This window comes from Leopardus geoffroyi, chromosome D1, assembly GCF_018350155.1.
Source record: "Leopardus geoffroyi isolate Oge1 chromosome D1, O.geoffroyi_Oge1_pat1.0, whole genome shotgun sequence".
In the NCBI taxonomy this organism is placed as follows: domain Eukaryota; kingdom Metazoa; phylum Chordata; class Mammalia; order Carnivora; family Felidae; genus Leopardus; species Leopardus geoffroyi.
The window spans coordinates 20,350,514-20,372,985 of record NC_059329.1 but is presented as its reverse complement, the minus strand read 5'-3'; the positions used below and the strand labels follow the sequence as shown (position 1 = coordinate 20,372,985).

At 45.6% G+C, this 22,472-nt stretch overlaps 1 protein-coding gene and 1 long non-coding RNA gene across 2 annotated transcripts in view; one reads left to right on the top strand and one right to left on the bottom strand.

Moving 5' to 3' along the window:
- The window catches only part of GRAMD1B (GRAM domain containing 1B), a 246,383-nt gene that overhangs the window by 207,926 nt on the left and 15,985 nt on the right, over positions 1-22,472 (bottom strand). The gene's annotated exons all lie outside the window — the stretch shown is intronic.
- Positions 8,124-15,856, top strand: LOC123600838. The gene is made up of 3 exons (XR_006713850.1): positions 8,124-8,319; positions 8,528-8,651; positions 15,438-15,856. It is a non-coding gene; the product is annotated as an uncharacterized LOC123600838 (long non-coding RNA).

The following is a 22,472-nucleotide window of genomic DNA, read 5'->3' as shown; positions in this document are numbered from 1 at the left end:
CCCTTCCATAGTATGAAAATCAAATTATCTTTCCAGAAAGTTTCTTTTCCAGAACTTGATTTCAGTAAAGTAAAATCTGTTAAGGACCGGCAATATTCAGTGGTTCGTGTGACAGTTACTGAGATTTCGCTAAATAGGTATAACAGAGTCCTAGACTTCAGGGATTATAAACTTGTAGAAAGGACAGGACAGGTACACAAATAACGGGAAGAAAAAAATTAAGGGCGCGGAAGTACTTAGAACAGTTCTTAGCACAAAGAAGACGCTCAGTAATTGCACAGGAAAAGGAGAGAGGAAGAAAGAAGGGTAGGATGGAAAAGGTAAAAAAAAAAAAAAAAAAAAACCTAGGGGTGGAGGTGGGGGTTGAGATGAAAGGTGCAGTGTGTTAGGAGAAGGTTACAATTGTATGTAGCCTTGAAGATGTTGGGAGTCCATAAGACCTGGAGAGTTAATTCCATGGGGAGAGCATAGTATACAAATAATCAAGAATGTGTGGAATCCTGACTGGGTCTGGGAAACACGAAATGCTATCACTGGCAAGAGCAGAAGGAATATCGATGCGGATAATAAAAGAGAAAATGACAAAAAAAAAAAAAAAAAAAAAAAAAGCCGTTGCCAGTATAAGAAAATGGACCGAATCATGTTCTAATTCTTAATTGGAGGCCATCGGATGAACCTGAGTCCTGTTTTTCTCAAGACAGTATCAACGTCCCTCTCTCGTACATACATAATTGCTAAGAACACCTTGTGGCACTCTCAAAGGTGCTACGGTTTGGATAATAAATTAGATGATCTTGGCAAGAAACCTTGAAACTTTTTAAAAACCAGAGGGTAAAGGAGTATAATGAGGATGACATTATCAGAGTTGCCTTGTTCCAAGACTCATCAGGCAGTTCCACGGGATTTGCACTCATAGGGAAAGAAATCAGAGATGGGAAGATCTTTCAGACGCTGTAGCTCTACTCAGGGCAAAAGTAAAAAGAACCTCCACTGAGGCACTAACCAGATGTGGTGGGCAGGCTGCGCACTAGTCCCAGTAACCCCCGCCTTGTGGGGTTCAACCCTGTGTTAGCCTCCTCCCACACTGAAAAGGGTGACCTGTGTACTCAGTAGGATATTACAGAAATGACGGAGTGTGACTTCTGAGGCCAGCTCAGAAAAGACACTGTGGCTTCCTCCTTGCTCTCTTTTGGCTCTGGGAGAAGCCAGCTGACATGTTTTAAGGATGCTCAAACAGCCCCCAGGAAAGGCGTACGTGGTAAGGAACAGAGACCTATCATCTTCTGCACAAATATGCCAGCCCTATGAGTGTGCCATCTTGGAAGTGAACCCTCCAGTCCCACTCTACGCTTCAGATGACTGCAGCCCCAGCTGCCATCTGAGTGCAATCTCATAAGAGATCCTAAGCCAGAGCCATCCACCAAGCTTCTTCTGAATTCCTGACCCACTGAAACCGTGGGAGATAAAAATGTTTATTATTGTTTTAACCTGCTAGGTTTTGAGTAATTTGGTACGCAGCAACAAACAGTAGAACATAGAAATAAAAAGGAAACAATAAAAAATGGAACCCCAGAGTAACTGGCAAGTGGGTCCTCCTCCCAATTCCTCCCCTAATTAACTGTGTAATGTTGGTGAAATTACTTAATATGGGAGTCTCGGTTTCCTCATCCGCAAAATAAACAGGCCTGACTAATGGATCTTTAATGCCCCTTGTAGCATCCAAATGTAATGATTCCATTATTCTAAAAGCACACTCTTCGGTGATAGAGCAGGGTTTAGAAATTATCACATGAACTGGAGGACGGAGTCCATGCTTCTGGCCTCATCCCATTCAGTGATCTTATCAATGGCTGAACTGAAGATACCAAAGGCATTCTTGCCAAAACTGAAGATGATGTAAAACTCAGAGGGAAAGCAATCTCAGTGGCTGAAGCAAAATGCTTAAAAATCTTGAAATTCCGGAACAATGAGCCAAGTATAACAGGACAAAATATAACATAGACTCATAGCCTGTGAAGGTCTGAAAATTTATCTCTAGGCAGATAAGTGCGTGTGGTAAGAGGAATATTCACGATTGTATAATAGTGTGAACTGATTGCCAAGGAATGAATTCTGCGTTTCTTAAACTGGACTTACGAATTCATTCAGTGATCACCCAGGCACCATGCTAGGCCTTAGAGTTAGAGTACTGACTAAGATACAGACCTAGGCTACATTTGTAAGACTGTAGAACCTAAAAATAAGGAAGGAGAGAATCTCATTTGCATCCTTGCTCGGTCAGATCATTTATGGATATTGGCCACAATTCCACTGATCTACAGACAAGCCAGAGTTAAGTCTGAGACGAGTTACCAGAATGGATATGGAACTCAAAGTAATCTGAATCAACTAACCTTTACTGAGTGGCTGCTCTGTGTCCTGTCCATAGACAGTATGTCCAGAGAGAAGAAAAGATGGCTTAGGATAGAATCTTGCCAAATACCAATACCTAAAGGATAGACAGAAGAAGAAAATCTGCAAAGAGACTGAGCAGGAGTAGCGACAAGTAGGAGAAAAATCTGGAAGCTAAACCAGAAAAGCATTTCAAAGGTCTGGTCCTTACCTCTCCTTCCAATCTCCTCTTCTACCCTTCTAACTTGCCCACTCTGATCCAACGACATGGCTCTTTGGGTTTCCTTCAGACCACGCTTAGTCCTAACTCTGGATCTGCTGTCTACACTGGTTGGCATGCTCTTCCCCCAGGTCCAAGTATGAGCCAGTCCATCCCTTCATTCAGCTCTCAGCTCTGAGGCCACCTCCTCGGAGGGGACTTCTCCGATCACCCCAGCTAAAATAACCCTCTGCCTTACCCTGAGCCATTTTCCCACTCAGCATTTGTCACTGACTCACCCCCTAACGTTTTATAAATTCACTTGCTCCTTGATTACCTCCTTCTCCCCCAACTCCCCAGCCCACATATACTCATTGATTCCACTTGCCTCTTTCACTGGTGAATCCACACCACGCGGTTCAGTGGTCTGGTGCATTGTAGGTGCTTTGTAAATATTTGATAAAAGAATTAAATGCAACCGAGATGCCAAGGAAAACTTCAGTAGTCTTGACAAGGGTAATTCCAGTGAGGGAGCAGACAGATACATAAGGAACAGCGGAATAAACAAGGCCCGAGAAAGCAGGAGGGGATAAGATCCAAATCACTGATGGTGGAATTCGCTCTGGATAGGAGACAGGAACCCCAAGAGGGGAGGAGAAGTGATGAGTAGGGCTTCAGGTGAGCTCCCAGGTAGGAGGTTAAGAAGTTGAAGGATTCCTCATCTGATGCCCTCTATTTTATTTTTAAGTAGTACTAAAGATTCATCAGCTGAGATGAGGCAGGGCAAATGGTAGGACTATGGGTTTCGGAGATTCGAAGTTACCACTGTGAGGCAAGCCAGGTTGCACGGTGGGTTCGATAAAAGGGCCTGACCATGAGCGCTAAGGTACTGGGAAGAAAGTGGCTGGAGCAAAGGCGCCCAGAATGAAGTGGGATGGAGAAGAAATTCAAGCCAAGAGGGAGTTTATGGATGCAGTCATGTTGAGCAGTCACGAGACTGGCCTATCTGGAGCCCCAGGACACCGGCATGCCACCCTGCCATTAACAACCAGTTAAAGGGACAGGGAATATGTAGCCTACACAAAAAATAAGTCATGGGGGTCAAGGAAAGAAAAAAGCACGTGTCTTCAAAAAATCACCATGGAAAAACTGTATTTGACACGTATTCTGTATGGGCCTAAGCCAATAGATAGAAATTATAAGCTGACTTAACCTCCCCCAAATGCTAAGAATCAGAGCAGCCATAAGAAGATACAAAGCTGTCTTTCACGAAGGGGATACACATTTCCGGTGGTGTTCGTGGACAGAGTGGGATGTCACAGGGGAGGAGGATCCAAGGAGAGCAGGTGGTCCCTGAGGGATGCAAGGCCCTCCTCAGCATCTCAGCACTGCCTCAGAGGCACGCAGGAGGTGAGGGAGGGGGCCAGATGGATGGAACACAGGGGCTCTTTCCCACTTCAGCCAGAGCAAATCTACGTTTATTTATTTGTATATAACTGGGCATCCGCCTAGTATTTTGTTTGAAGTGTTCTTGTGTGAAAAAATAAACATTAAAAGCCATCAGATTAGGTTTTTTTAATGTTTATTTTTGAGAAAGAGAGTGCGCTGGGTCAGGGGGAGGGGGGTGGTAGGACAGAGAAAAGGGGACAGAGGATCCAAAGCGAACTCGGTGCTGACGGCAGTGAGCCTGACGCGGGGCTGGAACTCACAAACAGTGAGATCATGACCTGAGCTGAAGTCGGACACTCAACTGACTGAGCTACCCAGGCACCCTTTGACTAGGTGGCTCTTAGGTTCCTTTCAAGCCAGGGGGCCTCATTTTTAACGAATTGATTTGAGCATAGCTATTTTTAAAATAAACTTTTTAAAGTTTAGAATAGTTTTACATGTACAGAAAAGTTGTAAAGATAGTACACGGGGGGGGGGGGGGGGGGGGGAGCCTGGGTGGCTCAGTAGGTTAAGTGGCCGACTTCAGCTCAGGTCATGATCTCACGGTCCGTGAGTTCGAGCCCCGCGTCGGGCTCTGTGCTGACCGCTCAGAGCCTGGAGCCTGTTTCAGATTCTGTGTCTCCCTCTCTCTGACCCTCCCCCATTCATGCTCTGTCTCTCTCTGTCTCGAAAATAAATAAATGTTAAAAATAAAATAAAAAAAAAAAAAAAGATAGTACACGGAGTTCTTACATATTCCATACCCATTTCCCCCTATGAACCTTGTACATCCATATGGTATATCTGCCACAATTAGTAAGCCAGCATTAACACATTACTATTAACTTAAATCCATCCTTCATTCAGGTTTCTTTAATTTTTATCTAATATCCTTTTCCCCCTACAGGCTCCCATCCAGGGTTACCCCATTATATTTATTCATTATGTCTCCTTCCTTATTTTTGATGATCTTGATAGTAAGAGTATTGGTCAGGTTATCTTATAGACTATCCCTCATTTAAGATCTTTTTCTGATGTTTTTCTCGTGATTAGACAGGGTTATGGTCGTGATTAGTTATGGGTCTTAAGGAGGAAGGCCACAGAGGAAGTGCCATTTTCAACATATCATGTCAAGAATATATACCATCAACGTCACTTATCCCTCTTGATGTTGACCCCGATCATCTGGTGGAGGTAATGTTTGCCAGGTTTCTCCATCGTAAAGTTACAATTTTCCCCCCTTCCATACTAACCACAGTTTTTGGTCTTGCTTTTGTTTCATGCACAATCTGCATTTCTGATACTGGTTCTTTCCAAGAAAAAATGTTACACATTGTGACGGTTAATCTCAATGTGCCAACTTGACTGAGCTAAGTGTTGCCCAGATAGCTGGTCAGGTATTACTTCTGGGTGTCTGTGAGGCTGCTTCGGGAAGTCAGCATTTCAACCAGGAGACTAAGTAAAAATCACCCTCTCCAACGGGGGTGGGCATCTTCCAATCCATTGACAGCCTGAACAGAACAAAAAGTCACAATAAGGGGGAGTGTGCTGTCTGCCTGAACTGGGTCACCCCAGTTGCCCTTGGACTTCAAGGGCACTTGGACACTGGCACACCTGCTTCTCAGGCCTTTGACCTTGAACTGGGACTCATCCCATCGATCCCCCTGGTTTTCACCTTCAGACTAGGACTTCATTACACCGCAGGCTTTCCTTGTTCTCCAGCTTATAGGTGGCAGAACCATCTGTAAACCAGGCCGCAGGCCTTTCTTCCTCTGTCAAATGATTATAGGCAACTCCCTGAGGTTCTAGACGCAGGCTAGGAGAGAAAAGACAGGAATGGGGACCGGGGGCATTCGGGTCACTTCTTCACGTAACTTACTTGTGCCTTAGGAGCCACTTGGGCCTGATCACATCTACACCCCCACTTCCATCCGCTGATGGGAGCGCTGCTGTGCACATCCGATTTTAAAGGCTTGGTGGGTCAGAGGACACCCAGTTCATGCTGGGCAGCTCAGGCCTCATGGCATCTCGGTGGCCCACGGCAAAGTGTTTAGTTCCTACTAAGACCCAAGAGCTGTTTCTCAAAAGGAGGACAGTTACCCGCAGAGGATGGGAGGGCCTTGCTCCAAACTCCCAGCCGGCCCGTGCTGCAAATGACCCACAGGTGCCTGCCAAAGGCTCCAAACAGCATCCCCACTGACGCTTTAAGTGCCGTTGGAGGTGCTGGACCGCACAGCCCAAGAAGCAGAGTGGCTTGAGCGGCCGCCTGGAACAGCTGCAGAGCCTTCCTTTTGTTCTGGGCCCCACTCAAAACCAGCAGCTTTTCAGGTCACTCGGTAAATGGGCCAAAGTAGCACACCCAAATGAGGAACGTCTACAAATCCAAAGAATTCTCTCTTGTAGGAGGAGCCTGACGCAAACAACTGACCCTCCACCTTAGAAGAGAGATCTCAACGTGGCCGGTCCTGGTAATACTTTCTGTCTTTTTTTTTTTTAATTTTTTTTTTCAACGTTTATTTATTTTTGGGACAGAGAGAGACAGAGCATGAACGGGGGAGGGGCAGAGAGAGCGGGAGACACAGAATCGGAAACAGGCTCCAGGCTCTGAGCCATCAGCCCAGAGCCTGATGCGGGGCTCGAACTCACGGACCGCGAGATCGTGACCTGGCTGAAGTCAGACGCTCAACCGACTGCGCCACCCATGCGCCCCAATACTTTCTGTCTTAACTCACTTGGGCGCTCTAACAAAAATCCCAGAGACTGGGTGGCTTAGAAACAACAGAGATTTATTTTTCACAGTTGCGGAGGCTTGGGAAGTCCAAGATGAAGGCACCTGCAGATTCAGCGTCTAGTGAGAACCCACTTCCTGGTTCACAGATGGATGGCTGTCTTCTCCTTGTGTCCTCACAACATTGGAAAGAGTAAGGAAGCTCTCTGGGGTCTTTTTCTTAAATAAAGGCCCTAATCCCATTTATGAGGGCTCTCTTCTGCCAGAGAGCCCACCTCCAAACACCATAATCCTGGGATTCGGTTTCAACATACGAATTTTGGGAGGACACAAATACTCTGTCTATGGCACTGGGTCATACAGGGTACTTTGGGGACAGGAGCAGGCTGATGCTTGTTTTTAGGTACATTCGGGCCAGAAAGCAAAACTCTAAGACCTCTGGGGACGCCAGTGCCTGACTCTGAGATGTCAAGGAATCTATTACATCCCTTGTTTTGTGGGATATGGGATTGTAAGTGGAAGGCAGAAAGCGGACCGGGAGGTCTGTCCTTTCAGAAGCCTTCAAAACCTGCTCACCGTAGCACAAGAGCCCACACCTCCTGGAATCTTTCATTTGCTACACAAAGAATGTTAACTCAGTGATTCGGGGGGAGTTTCTGTTCCTCCCTTCCTTCTAAATGCAGTCAGTCTGTGCTGATAAACACTAGGCCTCCTGTATGTGTGTGTAGGCCTGTGTGTCAGAAAACACTGCCTTTCTGGAGTGTGTGACAATCCACTGTGAGCCGTAACTCCCCAAGAAGGCTGTGCCAAATTAGTCCTTTTCTGAAAAATCTTTTCCTGGGGATACTTCGCATCCAGAGCCATTACTCATAAAACCAGATGATGCTTCTTAAAATGCCAGCCTCTTGGAATTCAACAGCTTTCCCTACCCCGACTGAGGTGATGTGTCATTTGTCTTGAGAGGCTCAGAGATGGCCTCTGGCCATTTCAACCGTTCTTGCCCCACCTGCCTCCCCAGAGGAACCCAAACACAAAACACCTCTCCCAAAAAGCCCGTCAAGCATTAAACAAATGGTTACAATCTTGGTCCAACAGGAACTCAACAGTGCGTGGTGCACTCATTCAATGTACACGTAAAAGACTAGGGGGTCCTTCCTATCTCCCTCACGCAAACCCAAGACGGGCTGATGTTACCACCCTCTTATTACGGCTCAGCCCAGAGGTGGGTAAAAAACCTGCTAAACGTCTCCTAGCCAGTGAAAGGGGTTTGTCTGGTGAGCATGCTCCGGCTGGCTGCTGCTACCTTCCCATCCACTAAGGCCAGCAGAAATCGGGCAGCTTTCTATTTTCTAAAACAGAAGTACATTGTGAGTCACATTAAAAGTACAATTCTAAGAATCTGGAATTGGAAGAAACTGAGTGCCTTGAAAACACAAAGAGAGGGATTCCATTTGGGATAGGAGGCCCCTGGATTCCAACCAGGGATCTCTGGTGTTGATGTTGGAAGTCACCCCTACAAACAAATCTGAAACTCTTGAGGAATAATGGAGAAGCTGTGATAGAACGAAGCCAGGTAGGGAAGGGAAAAGACATACACCAAAACTAATTTCAGCCTCCTAACAACCCTATGAAGTTGGTATTAGGATCTCACGTAACATATGGGAAAACTTGGATATAGAGAGGTTTAATAACCTGCTCAAGGTCAACAGCTAAGTCAAAGACTAGAATTCCAACTCAGATCTGTCAAATTTCAAAGCCTACATAATTTTCTGATATTCCAGGACGCCTTCTGACAGAGTCAGATAAAGACACTGAGACAGCATGTTCCCAGACCTACTCCAGCCACTTTACAAAGCATAACAGTGAAGACCAGGAAGGAACCAGAAAACGCAGATGCTGGAAAAGGTGTATGGTCCCTGAATATATACATTCAACATATGAATATGAATAAGTAAGGGGTTTTATGGTTAAAGATGAACTTAAGTTCACCTGAGCGAGGCTTCAATTAAATCTGAATCTATACAGATGAAGATGCCATGACCCTTGCCTTGAAGAAGCTTGCAATCTAAGGAGGGGAAGGGAGGTGTAATCAACCATCCGACCACACTACCAGGCAGAATGGGGGGACAGCAGGATACGTGATTCACTCAGGCTTGGGAGGCTAGGGAGGCTAGGGAGGCTAGGGAGGGCCTTCAGGTTAGTAGCACTGAATCTGGGTCCTGGAGCACAAATATTTTCATGAGCAGTGGAGACAGGAAGGCTCTTCCAGGATAAAAGGAAAAGAAAGAACAAAGGCATGAAGGAATGAGTAGAAGCCAAGAAAAGGGTGAACCAGGCTAAAGAATTTCAACTAAAAATTTCAAGGCAACTAGGGCACCTGGGTGGCTCAGTCAGTTAAGCGTCCAACTCTTGATTTTGGCTGAGGTCATGATCTCATGGTTCAGGAGTTTGAGCCCCACATCGGGCTCTGTACTGACAGCATGGAGCCTGCTTGGGATTCTCTCTTCCCCTCTCTCTCTCTGCCCCTCCCCTACTCACTCCTACACTCTTTCTCTCTCTCAAAATAAATAAATAAATACTTTTTTTTTTTTTTTTTTAATTTCTAGGCAACAGAAAACCGAGAAAGGTGTGCGCGGAGTGGGTTGAGTGGCCCAGGCAGATCTGCTCAAGAGCAGAGGGATCAGTGACAAGGAGGCAAATGTAGTGATCAAAGTAAAGTAACTGAGAACTTGAACTACAGCCGTGACTGGGTGAGAATCACTGCAGAAATGAAATGGTCAGAATTTGGTCACTGACTGGACTGGGGGAAGGAAGGTAAAGATGAAGCGAACTCAGGTTTGTTGGTTCTGCATAAGTAGCACAGAGATAATATAAACTGAGCTAAGAGGGGCGCCTGGGTGGCTCGGTCGGTTAGGCGTCCGACTTCGGCTCAGGTCATGATCTCACGGTCCGTGGGTTCGAGCCCCGCGTCGGGCTCTGTGCTGACAGCTCAGAGCCTGGAGCCTGTTTCCGATTCTGTGTCTCCCTCTCTCTCTGCCCCTCCCCTGTTCATGCTCTGTCTCTCTCTGTCTCAAAAATAAATAAACGTTAAAAAAAAAAAAAATTTAGGGGCGCCTGGGTGGCGCAGTCGGTTAAGCGTCCGACTTCAGCCAGGTCACGATCTCGCGGTCCGTGAGTTCGAGCCCCGCGTCGGGCTCTGGGCTGATGGCTCAGAGCCTGGAGCCTGTTTCCGATTCTGTGTCTCCCTCTCTCTCTGCCCCTCCCCCGGTCATGCTCTGTCTCTCTCTGTCCCAAAAATAAATGAACGTTGAAAAAAAAAAAATTAAAAAAAAAAAAAAAATTTAAACTGAGCTAAGAATCACAGCAAGCGAAGAAGCTTTTGGAGAACGAAGAAAGAAAAGATAGTAATTTCAGGTCAGACACACTGAATTTGAGGTGCCATGAAGTCAATCATGTGACAACATTCACTGGCTGGAAATACAAGTCAACAAAAGGGTCTGCAAATTATGACCTGAACAGCATGTTCTTATAAATAAGGTTTTATTGGGACACAGCCACCATCTGTTAAGTTTATTGTCTATGGCTGCTTTCACTTTCTGTCTATGGCAGAGTTGAAGACTTGTAACAGAGACCACACTGCCTGAAAGCCTGAAATATTTACTATCAAGCCCTTTAAGAAAAAGTTTGCTGACCGTTGATCTACAGTTCAAAAACAGATGTCAGAAATGTTTCTCTGGGGAATAGATAGCTGAGAAGAAAGCTAACAAAGAAACACTGGAGGAATATTATAATCTAGTCTCCATTCAACTAGTATTTGTTGAACACTCCCTACACATCAAGCACTGGGACCCTGGGTCCAATGGTGGGAATAACACAGTAAACAAGACAGACAAGGTCCCCACCTTCATGAACTTTACAGAAGATAGAAGCAATAGGAAGAAACAATCAGATAACAATCAGTTCCTAGCAATACCAATACTATGAGGATGAGAAAGCAAAGAGAAGTGAGTGGGGCATCAGGGGAAATCCTGGGCAGGAGTGCTGAGCTAGGCCAACAGAAAGCCTAGAAAGTACCCCAGTACCGAAACCAAGAGATAAACACGACCGGGAATGTCAAATGCTGTGAAGTAAGGCGAGGTCCAGCAAGGAGCCATTGGCATTTGGGAGTCAGAGATTTTGGAGATAATTTTTGGCACAATGGTGGAAAACATTAAGGCAGGCATTAAGCAATCAGACGGTGGTGAAAAACGTGGGGAAATGGGTGTGCGCTGATTTTTATAGAAAATCAGAACAAGAGGAGAACAACAGCCAAGATACGGCAGATCAGAGGACTATTAAGGTTGAGAGAGTGATTTCTTTTTTTAACATCAAGAAGATGTAAGTATACTTTGAAGAGGAAAGAACCACTAGACAGCAAGAGATGGAAAAGTTGGGGCGCCTGGGTGGCTCAGTTGGTTAAGCATCTGACTTCAGCTCAGGTCATGATCTCACGGTTCATGGGTTCAAGTCCCGTGTCAGGCTCTGTGCTGACAGCTCAGGGCCTGGAGCCTGCTTTGGAATCTGTGTCTCCCTCTCTCTCTGCCTCCCCCTGCCCACCAGCTCTCTCTCGAAAATAAATAAACATTAAAAAGAGAGAGAGAGAGGAAAAGTTAGGAGAGAGGAAATAATTCATTACCCAGAGCGCATGTAGAGAATTTATTAGAAAAGTAGCCAGCTGGGGCATCTGGGGTGGCTCAATCAGTTAAGCATCCAACTCTTGATTTCAGCTCAGGTCATGATCATAGGTCATGATCTCATGGTTTGTGAGATCAAGCCCCATGTCAGGATCTGTGTTGACAGCGGGGAGCCTCATTGGGATTCTCTGTCTCCTTCTCTCTCTGCTCCTCCTCCTCTCATGCATGTGCGTGCACTCGCTCGCTCTCTCTCTCTCATGACAAATAAATAAACCTAAAATAGCTAGCATTTATTGGGTACTTAGCAGGAGCCAAACCTAAACTGGGAGAGAGAGACATCTGCACAGATAGATAGAGGCAAGGAATCTTTCATTCTCAGACCAGCCCTGAATAGTTAATATCACCTATCTTTCACAAATAAGGAAACTAGAACTTGGAAGTTTAGTAACTTGTCCAAGTCCCACATTTAGTAAGTAGCAGGGCTGGGATTTCAAACTACTATTATTTAGTTCCAGAGTGCGTGTACTTTCCACTTCATCAAGATGTCACAACTTGGGAGTGAGGTTCCTCCCTGCTGAAGAGGGAAACAAACAGAACGGGTGAAAAAGAGAGATTCTGAAGTAGAAAACATTAAGTGCAAATCCAGGCGAGCCGGAGTGCCCAAGTATTCTCAGAAAACAATCTTCGCTTTCCTCCAGTTACCCATTCAACTCTGGCCCAGTGCTGGATGTTTTCCATCTACCCATCACATCTCCTCTCTAGGTCTCTCTCTCCTCCTAAGGCTGACCCTTACTGTCTCACTTGCCTTCTCGCTTCTGGTTGGGACCTGCTGAGGGAGACAACGGCTGAGGATGGGAGGGCAAAAGGAGAATGGGGACATAGAATTGAGGCCAAATGTCTCCTTGCCACATCACCACGGATGGACTATCCCCTCGTACCAAAGGCCACAGCTCCGGGCAGGCAGCCCTCTCCTACAGCTGCTGCCAACATGCTTTTCGGGTTTCCCCCAGCTCACCCACACCTCCATTACACTCTCCCCTATCACCCCGCCTGTGTCCCGCCAAGCCCCAACAAGGTACATGTTCCATATGGTCCCGGATGCTTTTTCACAATGCATAATATGGTCATTTCCACACGCATGCATCTCCCCATGACCTTACATATCACATTCATGTATGTACATCGACCAACTGCAAGGTCTTCAGAATGAAAAAAAATCGAGGCATTTTTCACAACAGGAGAAAGTTCTAAGCTGAACCTTGAAGTTCAGTATCAGTTTAAACCTCAAACCCAAAATAATAAGAGTCAATGACGCTTAATCATGAACCTCAGCGTCCTCAAGTCTTCTAAAAATCCCCCAGAGGCACAAATCCTGGATTTGACTGACCCCGGCTCAGAAGTGGAGAGAAATGCACCACATCTGAAGCTACGATCAGGTTCGAGTTCAAAGCTCTTTCCAGTTCTGGTCTTGAAAGAGAAGCCAGCCTAGCTTTCTGTTCTGATTCACACTTTGCGATAAAAACTTAAACTATTAATTTGCCTTTCAAAAGGGTAACGAAAATGACCTCAGAATTGCTGCTTCCTTTTCTTCTCTCCCCCATCCCCATCCCCCTCACCCCCACAAAAACACCCTAAGTTTTTTGGGTTTGGGTTTTTTTTTTTTTAATCGATGTCATTTCATTTCTTCTGGGAAGGTGAAACCACCTAAGTTTCAGTTTTAATGCCTAGTTTCTTTCTCGGGCTGTGAGCTAGCACTGTTAGGTGTGGGGGCAGAGGTCTCCTCGGCCCTGGGGACAGCACTGTCCATGGTGTGGGTAGAGTGCTGACTCCTGACACTAATATCTACCCTGCCCAAGGTCTCCATCCCAGCTTGAGCCTTCAAGTCAGGCACCACCTCACCCTTTCTACCTGGGCCCCTGTTTATTTAGTTTGTAAGGAAACGGGGGTTAAAATAAATCCATAGTTGGCAGTCTTCTCAACCATGGGGATTGCTTTTCATCTTTAAAGAAAAGTGTAGTCCCAAGAGACGGTGGCGATGTTTATAGACCAAAGGGAGTGCTCTGTACACATGGGTTCTCGGAGTCTTTGCAGTAACTCCGTGGCCCCCTGGGAACCTTTACTATATGTTTGATACATGGCAGCTACATGTTAGCCCCTCTGGACTCTTGATATCCCTTCCAGTTCCAGAATGTTGGTTGTTTTGTGAACGCCTGAGACCTGGTATTCAGATAAAGACCTCACATGTGAGAATCTCACATCTTCCTGCCCTGGACTTCGCCCAGACCACTCTAAGGAATGGCCCAGGGGCACCTGGGTGGCTCAGTTGGTGAAGAGTCTGACTTTAGCTCAGGTCACGGTCTCCCGGGGCTCTGTGCTGACAGCTGGGAGCCTGGAGCCTGCTTCAGATTCTGTGTCTCCCTCTCTTTCTACCGATCCCTCTCTCAAAAATAAATTAAAAACATTAGGGGGGGGGGGGGAAAGGAATAGCCAAACTCTTAGGGGTGTAAATCCCCATCTAGAGCCAAGACCTAAAGTACTTAAGAATCAGGGGTCAGGTTTGCCTCCGTTGAACCTCAGATCTAACCAAAGCTCAGACGTGAATCCCAAGGCAGTCCGAGATTTTAGAGGGGAGCACTGTAGATGCTCTCTAGGTAAGGATTATCTGTTGTCAAGGAAGAAGCCCAATGACAGGCCACAGTTCACACATCCACCCCCAGACTTGCCCTAGATGTCTGGGAGGTCAGTGGATACTAAGAATCTACCTAAATGGCTCCCATTCAGCATCTCCAAACAAAACAAAACAAAACAAAACAAAACAAAACAAAAACACAATACTGGGGCTTGATCTCACGACTACAAGATCATGACCTGAGCCGAAATCAAAGGGTCAGACACTTAACCGCTTAACCTACTGAGCCACCCAGGCACCCCTGGGACTAGATTCTTAGTCACAGTTCAAGGTACTGTCGATCCAGGCGTCCCAAAGCCTAAAATCTCCTTTAGGATTTTCAGAAAAGCTTTGCCCCCCATAAAGAAAGACACCTGGGTCCGTTGGCTTCCGTGTTAAATGCAGCACCATCCAGAGGCACAGGGATGGCTGTGGTCACCTCCAGAAGCCCTTCCGTGTCTGTCCACGAACATGAGCACGATGGTGGCGGTCTGGAACCCAACTCCTCCCACCAGGACTTGCCTCATGACACATACGAAACACACCAGATGAGTTTCTCGGAAGCTGCCAGACAACCACCCAGCAGCAGCCTCCTCACCGAGCTACACCTCTCAGGGCCATTGTCACCACCATCTGTGCCGTCCTAAGACACAGACTCTGGGGCTCCCAAAGCACCTTACAAAAAACAAAAAAGAGCTGCCCAGGGAAGGGTTTAGGAGGGAGTGGGGAGAGGGAGACACTCCCAGAGCCCCACAGAAATGAGCAAAGCCTCATCATCTCACCCCTGTTCCAAAGTCCCCTACCTCTGGCCAGGAGTTTCCATGGAAACCTCATAAGTTCTATCTATAGGAAGGGAAAAAAATGTTAAAGCAGCATCCTGAGGTATGTATGAATTAGCTCCAAGGCAGGCAGGCAGGCAGGCAGAGGAGGAGGGAGTGGGGCTCATGTGGGAAGACACAGAACTGATCATTACCTTGATACACACAAAAAAAGGCCCTGTGAAACCCCAGCTGCTTTCAGCCACAGAACCAGGAGGCAGGTGCAGTGGACAGGTAGGTATGAAGCACTGTGGGCAGGGCATTTGCATGAGGAAGGAACTATAAGGAGAAGGGGAGACCTTGAGTCATCATGGAAGGATTTCAGGCCAAAGGCTCTCTCACCTCAGGCCACCTGCCAAGAGTCCGTCAATCTACCGCCCATACTTCTGTGTCACCTCAGAAATCAATTTGGACAATAATAAAGTCTTTGTGGAGAGGTCTCATACATCTCTGTCTTATCAAACTGCAATGCTTTGGGTCCCCTGTAAGGAATGACTCTGCTAAACTCTTTTTCTCTGAATCTTGATTTCAGGATGAAGTTTGAATGAGGAGGGAATTTCTGAGTCTTAAACGTCATGCAATTTGCGTTGTAAAAATAGACCATGAGGATCAAAGAACTAAATGTAAGAGCTAAAGCTACAAAGCTCTCAGAAGAAAACACAGGCATAAATCTTTGTGCCCTTGGATTAAGCAATGGTTTCTTACATATGACACCAAAAGCACAAGCTATAGAAGATATATAAAGTGGACATCAACCAACTGAAGACTTTTGTGCTGCCCTCGGGAAGAGGGAAATTCCAAAGAACTGGAGGAAATTTTTATAAATTGTATGTCTGATAAGGGACTTGTAGCTAGAATATATAAAGAGCTTCTACAGCTCAACAATATAGCGGCCGTTTTTAGGGAACAGACTTGAGCAATGGAAACGTGATCAAGGCAAGAGGGCCCATAGTGATCCCAACCCCCAGCTGAATACAAACGGGGCCATCACACAGCCCACCTCAAAACACCCGTAGGCTCTAAGTAACCAACTAAAAAGGGGGAAATTTCCCAAAGAAGGGGAAATTCCAAATGTCCCCATACCTCTTCACCTTCTCCCTTTAAATACAGCCCCGACCCACTGCCTCATTGCAGCCAGTCTCCTGCCTGCGCTCCCTTGCAGCATATTCAAGAAATTTCTATCTCCTTTGTTCTGCCTCAGGTGAATCCCTTCACTGCCCACTCCACCGGCTTCCACCCAGTCCGGATGCCCCACATTTGGGGATCCCCATCCAAGGGGACAGACACCACAAATGATAAAATAGCAAAAGAAATGGGAGAAGGATCTGAATAGGCATTTCTCCAAAAAAGATGTACCAATGGATAAGTACATTTAAAGATGCTTGATGTCATTACCAATCAGAGAAATACAAATCAACATCACAGTGAGATAACTACTTCACACCCACTAGGATGGTTATAGTCAAAATGATGGTAAGTATTAGGAAGGATGTGGAGAACTGGAACACTTCTACACTGCTGGTGGGAATACAAAATGGCGTAGCCATTCTAGAAAAGTCTGGCATTTCCTCACAGGGTTTGACACAGTAACCATATGATCCAGCAATTCCATTTCCAGGTATAAACCCAAGGGAAATGAAAGCATGGACCCACACAGAAACCTGCATTCATAGCCACATGATTCCTATTAGCCAGAACGTAGAAACAAAACTAGAAGTCCATCAACTGATGAGTACATTAACGAAATGTGGTATAAACACACGACGGAATATTATTTAGCCACCTGTGAACCTTGAAAGCACCAGGCAAAGTGAAAGAAAGAAGCCAGTTACAAAAGATTACATACTGTGTGATTCCATTTATATGAAATGCTCAGAATAAGCAAATCCACGGAGCCAGAAAGTAAACGAGAGGTTGTCTATGGCTGGGAAGGTTGGGGGGGGGGGGGTGGGGAGTAGGAAATGTCTACTTGGATACAGGGCTTCTTTTTGGCATAATAAAATGTTCTAAAATGGAGTGAGGTGAATATATTCAAAACCGCCAGATTCTATACTTTAAATGGGTCAATTGTATGATCTATGCATTATAACTCAGTGAAGTTGTTGTTAAGAAAGGGGCCATGAAAGCCTGTAACATATCGATCCTGCATTTACAATTTTGATACTTTGATCACCGCGGATTTTTTCACATTGCAATTATTTCAAAAAGCATACAGCATTAATATATTATTTACCTTGATTACGGAGTTTTGTGCCCGGGGCAAGGGTTTCACTGGTAGCAAAAATATCCTCCTTTAAAGAGCCTTCCCTGATCCCCAGAGGGCTCTGATGGAGGCCCTCCCACATTCCTCAGTTTCCTCCTCTCTGGGACCTGAGTTGTCAATTGCACACTTTACCATTACCTCCCCTAATGCAGTTCAGCTGCTCCTTCACACACACTTCCTCCCACTGGCTTCACTTGTGTGTGCGTGAGTGTGTGTGTAATTATGAAAAATAAAAAAGATCATGTCAAACTGAAAGTGGGCAAATATCCCAACTTTTAAAAAATGGGAAGAAAGCAGATTCTACAAATGATAGACCAGTGAGTGGGAAATGGATCTCTAGCAAAATCACAAAACTGTATTATTTCACAAGATGATTTCATGAACATTCAGGAAGCAAAGTGGTTACCAACAGCAGCCGGCAAAGCTCCTCTAAAACCAAGGAATGTCAAAGGACATTCACAGCCTTTTTGGATACAGTCATTAGGCTAGAATAAAAGATAAGAGAATTGCTAAACACAGTGAATATCTTGATTGTAGCAATGCATCCAGCAGTATCTTTATATTATTGTGAACAGGATAAAGAGATGTAGGGAAATGATTGTCTATTAGGGAAAATTGTAGCATCTGATTGCCAGTACACAACTTTAGTTTGCTATAAGCTCAATATATGTCAACAGAGTAAAGCAGCTATAAAAAAAAAAAAATCTATCATGGATTTTGGGCTACATCCAAATTCAAATGTCTGAAAAGAGGGCTGGTCTACTTTTCAACGGACTTCCCAGGAGTACTGTGCTCAGTTCTGGGGGTTCCACTTTCCAGGGGACACTAACCACCTGAAGAACTTAAGGAAGAGAACAGTGGCTGGAATAGAGAATCAAAAGATTACAAAAGACTATGAAAAAGTTGGGTATTTAGTATACAGTAGTAAAGCCATAAGGGAAACATGATAACCATTTTAAATATTTGAAGGACCGAAAAGAAAGAAAGAAAGAAAGAAAGAAAGAAAGAAAGAAAGAAAGAAAGAAAGACTCAATCAACTTAATGTAACCCAGAAAGGCAGAATTAAAGCCAGACAATAGAAGTTATTACCAAACAAACAAACAAAAAGTCAGCTCAACAAAAGGAAGGGACCCTCCCACAGCTCTCCCACAGTCAGAGGCTGCCTTGTGTTAACTAATCAGATGAGGTTGGAGCTCATGGCTTATTGGGTCCCTTCCAAATCGTCCATTCATAGTCCCTACTATGAATCTGAGTTTCTTCTCTTTTCTCCCACCTAGTCTTTTTTGATATCCTTTCTGCTGTGGTGAGTATTTGGAAGAGGTCCTTAACATTCAACCATCAGCTTTTAACGACAACCCATTGTTTTTACCTTAGTCCATCCCCCCTCTAACCCTCCTTCCTCCTGCCCTCCTTCCTTGCCGCCATTTTCCCTTATTCTTCTACAGGCTGACACAGCACAAGGCTTTATGTTCTTTCCACAAACTCCACTGCAACTGGGTTATATGAAAGAGTAGTAGGAAAAAACAAAAGAAGAGAATAATAGGAAAGAAGACAGAACTCAGGCAGCACGTTGAGTCTGTTACACCCTGAGGTTAAATCTGCATTGCTTGCTTCCTCTGGGACACATGCAGATGTTCACCAAACTGACGGAACTCGGTTCACACGAATTAGCCTCAGAAGTGTCTACATGCGCTGTTACCTTGCTGCCTAACATTCAGTGCTCGTACCACACTCAGGGACTGTTTTCCTTGCTCTACGCATCAGTTCCAAAGGCCAGACCATGACAGCTTGGTCTCTCCTGTATCCCCACAGAGGCACTCAAGAGACAGTAATTAATGAACAGTAATTACATGAATAAAGAGTTTCTCTTATCCTTCCCGTATATATTCCAGACTGACTTAAGATTCTGATACAAGTCCTCCTTAAGATCAAGCATTAGACAATGCACAGAACTTGAGAGCTAGTACATAGGGATGTCAGAAAGCACCTAGCCCAACCCCTCCATCTGGTAGATGAGTAAACTGAGGTCCAGGGTAATGAAACATTCAGTTAGGAATCAAAAGAGCAGAGAATCAAAACCAGTTCTTCCAGTTTCTGGGAACCAGAATATCCTAGGAATAAACAACAACAACAACAACAACAAGAACAAAAAACCCCACAGGTTTTGGAGTCAAATGAAACTGGGTTCTAATGCCAAGTCTTCCTCTTACTAACTCCATGATCTTGGGCAGGTTAATCAGTGTCTCCAAGCCTTAACGTCTTCAGAAGTAAGCGGGAAAGAGAATGCCTTCAACAACATCACTAGCACACAGGATATGCTAAGTGGTAGCATTTGCTATCTATTGCCAAGACCAGTGCTCTGTCCACTACAACACGTGGGTCCTTGGCTTTGTGCCTGTAGGAAAAGAAATATATCCATGCTAAGCAGGGAAAAGAGTGTAATAGCCAAACACTGAGTGCCCACCATGTGCTAAGCACCTTTCCATACTCAGTCTAAAACACAGACGAGCCACATACAAAGTGACAGAACTGCCATTCACACCAATGTCCCCTCTCTGCTGAGAGGTCATGACCACGGAAGGTGGTCCTTGAATATTTTTCGGGAGTCTTTTCTTTGGAGATCTATAAACTTTCTCCAGTTCCTACTTTCGGGCCTTTCATATGGAGAATGACAGAGAGCCCCTGGCACTTCTAAGTGTCTATTATCTCCCAGCTATTGTGGATGGTACTTGAGAGCAGAGGGCAGGGGAGCATGTTCAGTTCACAGATTTGTCATTGCGGGGGCTTCATAAAAGCCAGGAACCGATAAACAAGGCATGATGATGATTCACCCCTTTCCTTACAGCTTGCCTCCCTGCCTCCTTATCTTCTGCCTTAGATGCTCACCAGACCTGGCTCCAGCTTCCTTGGCAACACAGTCCTCTCCTTTATCTCTCTCTCTCTCTTTTTTTAAAGTTTATTTATTTATTGGGGTGCCTGCGTGATCTCATGATTCATGAGTTCGAGCCCCACATCGGACTCTGTGCTGACAGCTCAGACCCTGGAGCCTGCTTTGGATTCTGTGTGTGTGTGTGTGTGTGTGTGTGTGTGTGTGTGTGTGTGTGTGTCTTGAGAGAGAATCTCAAGCAGGCTGTGCGCTGAAGGCAGGGCTCAACGCACGAACCAGGAGATCCCAACCTGAGCGGAAATCAAGAGTCGGATGCTTAACTGACTAAGCCACCCAGGCGCCCTTTCTTCTCCTCTTTCTTGATGGAATTACTTTTGAGATGCCACACGTTGAAGAGTCCTTGACTCAGTTCCTCCAGAGGAAACTTCCCTTTTTTCTGTGCCCAGCACACACGCTGCCCTCTTAGTCCAATATTTCGTGCACCCAGAACATCTCATCAGACTGGAGGTTGATCACTCCATAGCATGAATGAGATAAATTCTGGAATTAATTTAGCTGCCAATGTTTTGAGGCATTTATCTTTGGATTTTTATAACAGCTATCATCCCAGTGCGAGGTGTACAGACAAGCCAGGGGTGGTGCTTCCGAGGATAAATAAGCCTAAAGGAAATGAGTGCAATAATCTTGTCTTATTGGACCTATTTATTTGGCTGTCAGAGGAATTCAGGAGCTGGAAAAGAATGGTTGAAGGGAGGTAGGGTTTGTCTGTTGAAGCAGACACTTGCGTTCTTTTAGAGCAGTTCTTGGGAATAATTCAAGAAGGTAGGAATGGATGAGGGGGAAAAGGAGGATTCTGACTAACATAGCTGGAACTTCATGTAAATTCTGTGAGTTTAAGACTTGCAGAAGTGAACTAGAAGAATCGTGAACTACAGCAATTCCACACACATTCCTTCCGTTAACTAGCAGTTACCAAGTTTCCAAAATCCCATCGTCTACACAAAACACAGCGACTACTTGGGGTCACAGACTGAAAAGGAATAGCAACCCAGATGTTATCCCTGCGAGGGGAGAGAATTCAGATTCCAAGGACTTGGTCCAAGTCCCCCCACCTTTCCCTCAACCAAGAAAGTCCCTGTTCTTTGAACAGCCTCCACACAAGGGCAAGATTGGTACAAAGAGACACAAAAAAGAGAATCGTGCCCACGGTCATGCGTGGGAGAGACCGTCCTTGCACTTAAGGTGGTTCCCGCCGGGGATGCCGGGACCATGGTGATCTTTATCTCACTCCTGCCCACCAAGACGCCAATTCTTCTCAAGTCTTCTGATCCCGTGCTAAGATGTTTCCTATTGTCTGTATCAGGACTCAAAGGCCGCACCATGAAAGTAGCACACTGGAAAAGCTCCACTGCCCCCATCTCCATTCAAATAGGGAACAACAATGGGAATGGGCGGTACATCTTGTTCTTGTGAAGACTGTGCATCAATATTCATTTACTCAGCACATTTTTATGAGCTCTAACTCTGTAAATAAAGCAGGATGCAAAATTGTACACATCCTCTGATTACAAGCATGCAAAAAAGCACGATATCCGTGCTGAAACTCCAAGAGACTATACCCTGGTTATAACAGGGAGGTGGGATCATAGGTGACCGCCCATTTTTTTTCTACACACTTTTGTAACGCTGCCATATTGCTTTGATAGTTTTTCAAATTAAGAAATAAAGCGGTAAGATGGATACGGCAGAGCTGTTCTCTCTCCTTCTGACTTGCTGGCTAGGGAGGAGGGGCTGGAGACAGAACATACCCCAGCAAGAGTGTGCGTGTGTCTAGGAAGGCACAGGGGGGTTGGGGAGAGTGGGGGCGGCCACAGGCCAAACACCGATTCCTGACACGTGTGCATGAGGCAGACCAGGCAGACAACTCTGCAAAGCACTGCTGAGAGAGGTACGCTGGGAACAACCGACCTTGAGTTTGTAAAGCCCAGTCTGCGGGAGACTTGTGGCCCAGGTGCTTGGATGGACACCCATCTTCCCTCATACTACTTTAAATTGTTCCGCACAGAGAATAAGCTACTTGAGGAATGACATCGTTCTTATTCTTCTATCGTCACCTCCTAAACTCCACCCTGGGTGTCCCCCAACAGTAGCTAGCATAATTCAGGCACTGCAATAAATAATGACTGACTGATCGATTTATAACGAGGCACGTAAAGAAGTAAAAGAGAAGTCGATTCCATGGCATCAAACTGCAGTTTGTCAATTTTCGCCAACCAACCTGGGGCTGAGCCGGACGTCTACTGGTTCAGCAGGAACAAGGCCCTTATGATCCCCAGGCCACAAACGATGCTAACAGCACCCAAGCCCCAGTGCTCTTCCTCCTCTGGCTTTTTCTCTTTTAAAAGCTACAGCACATG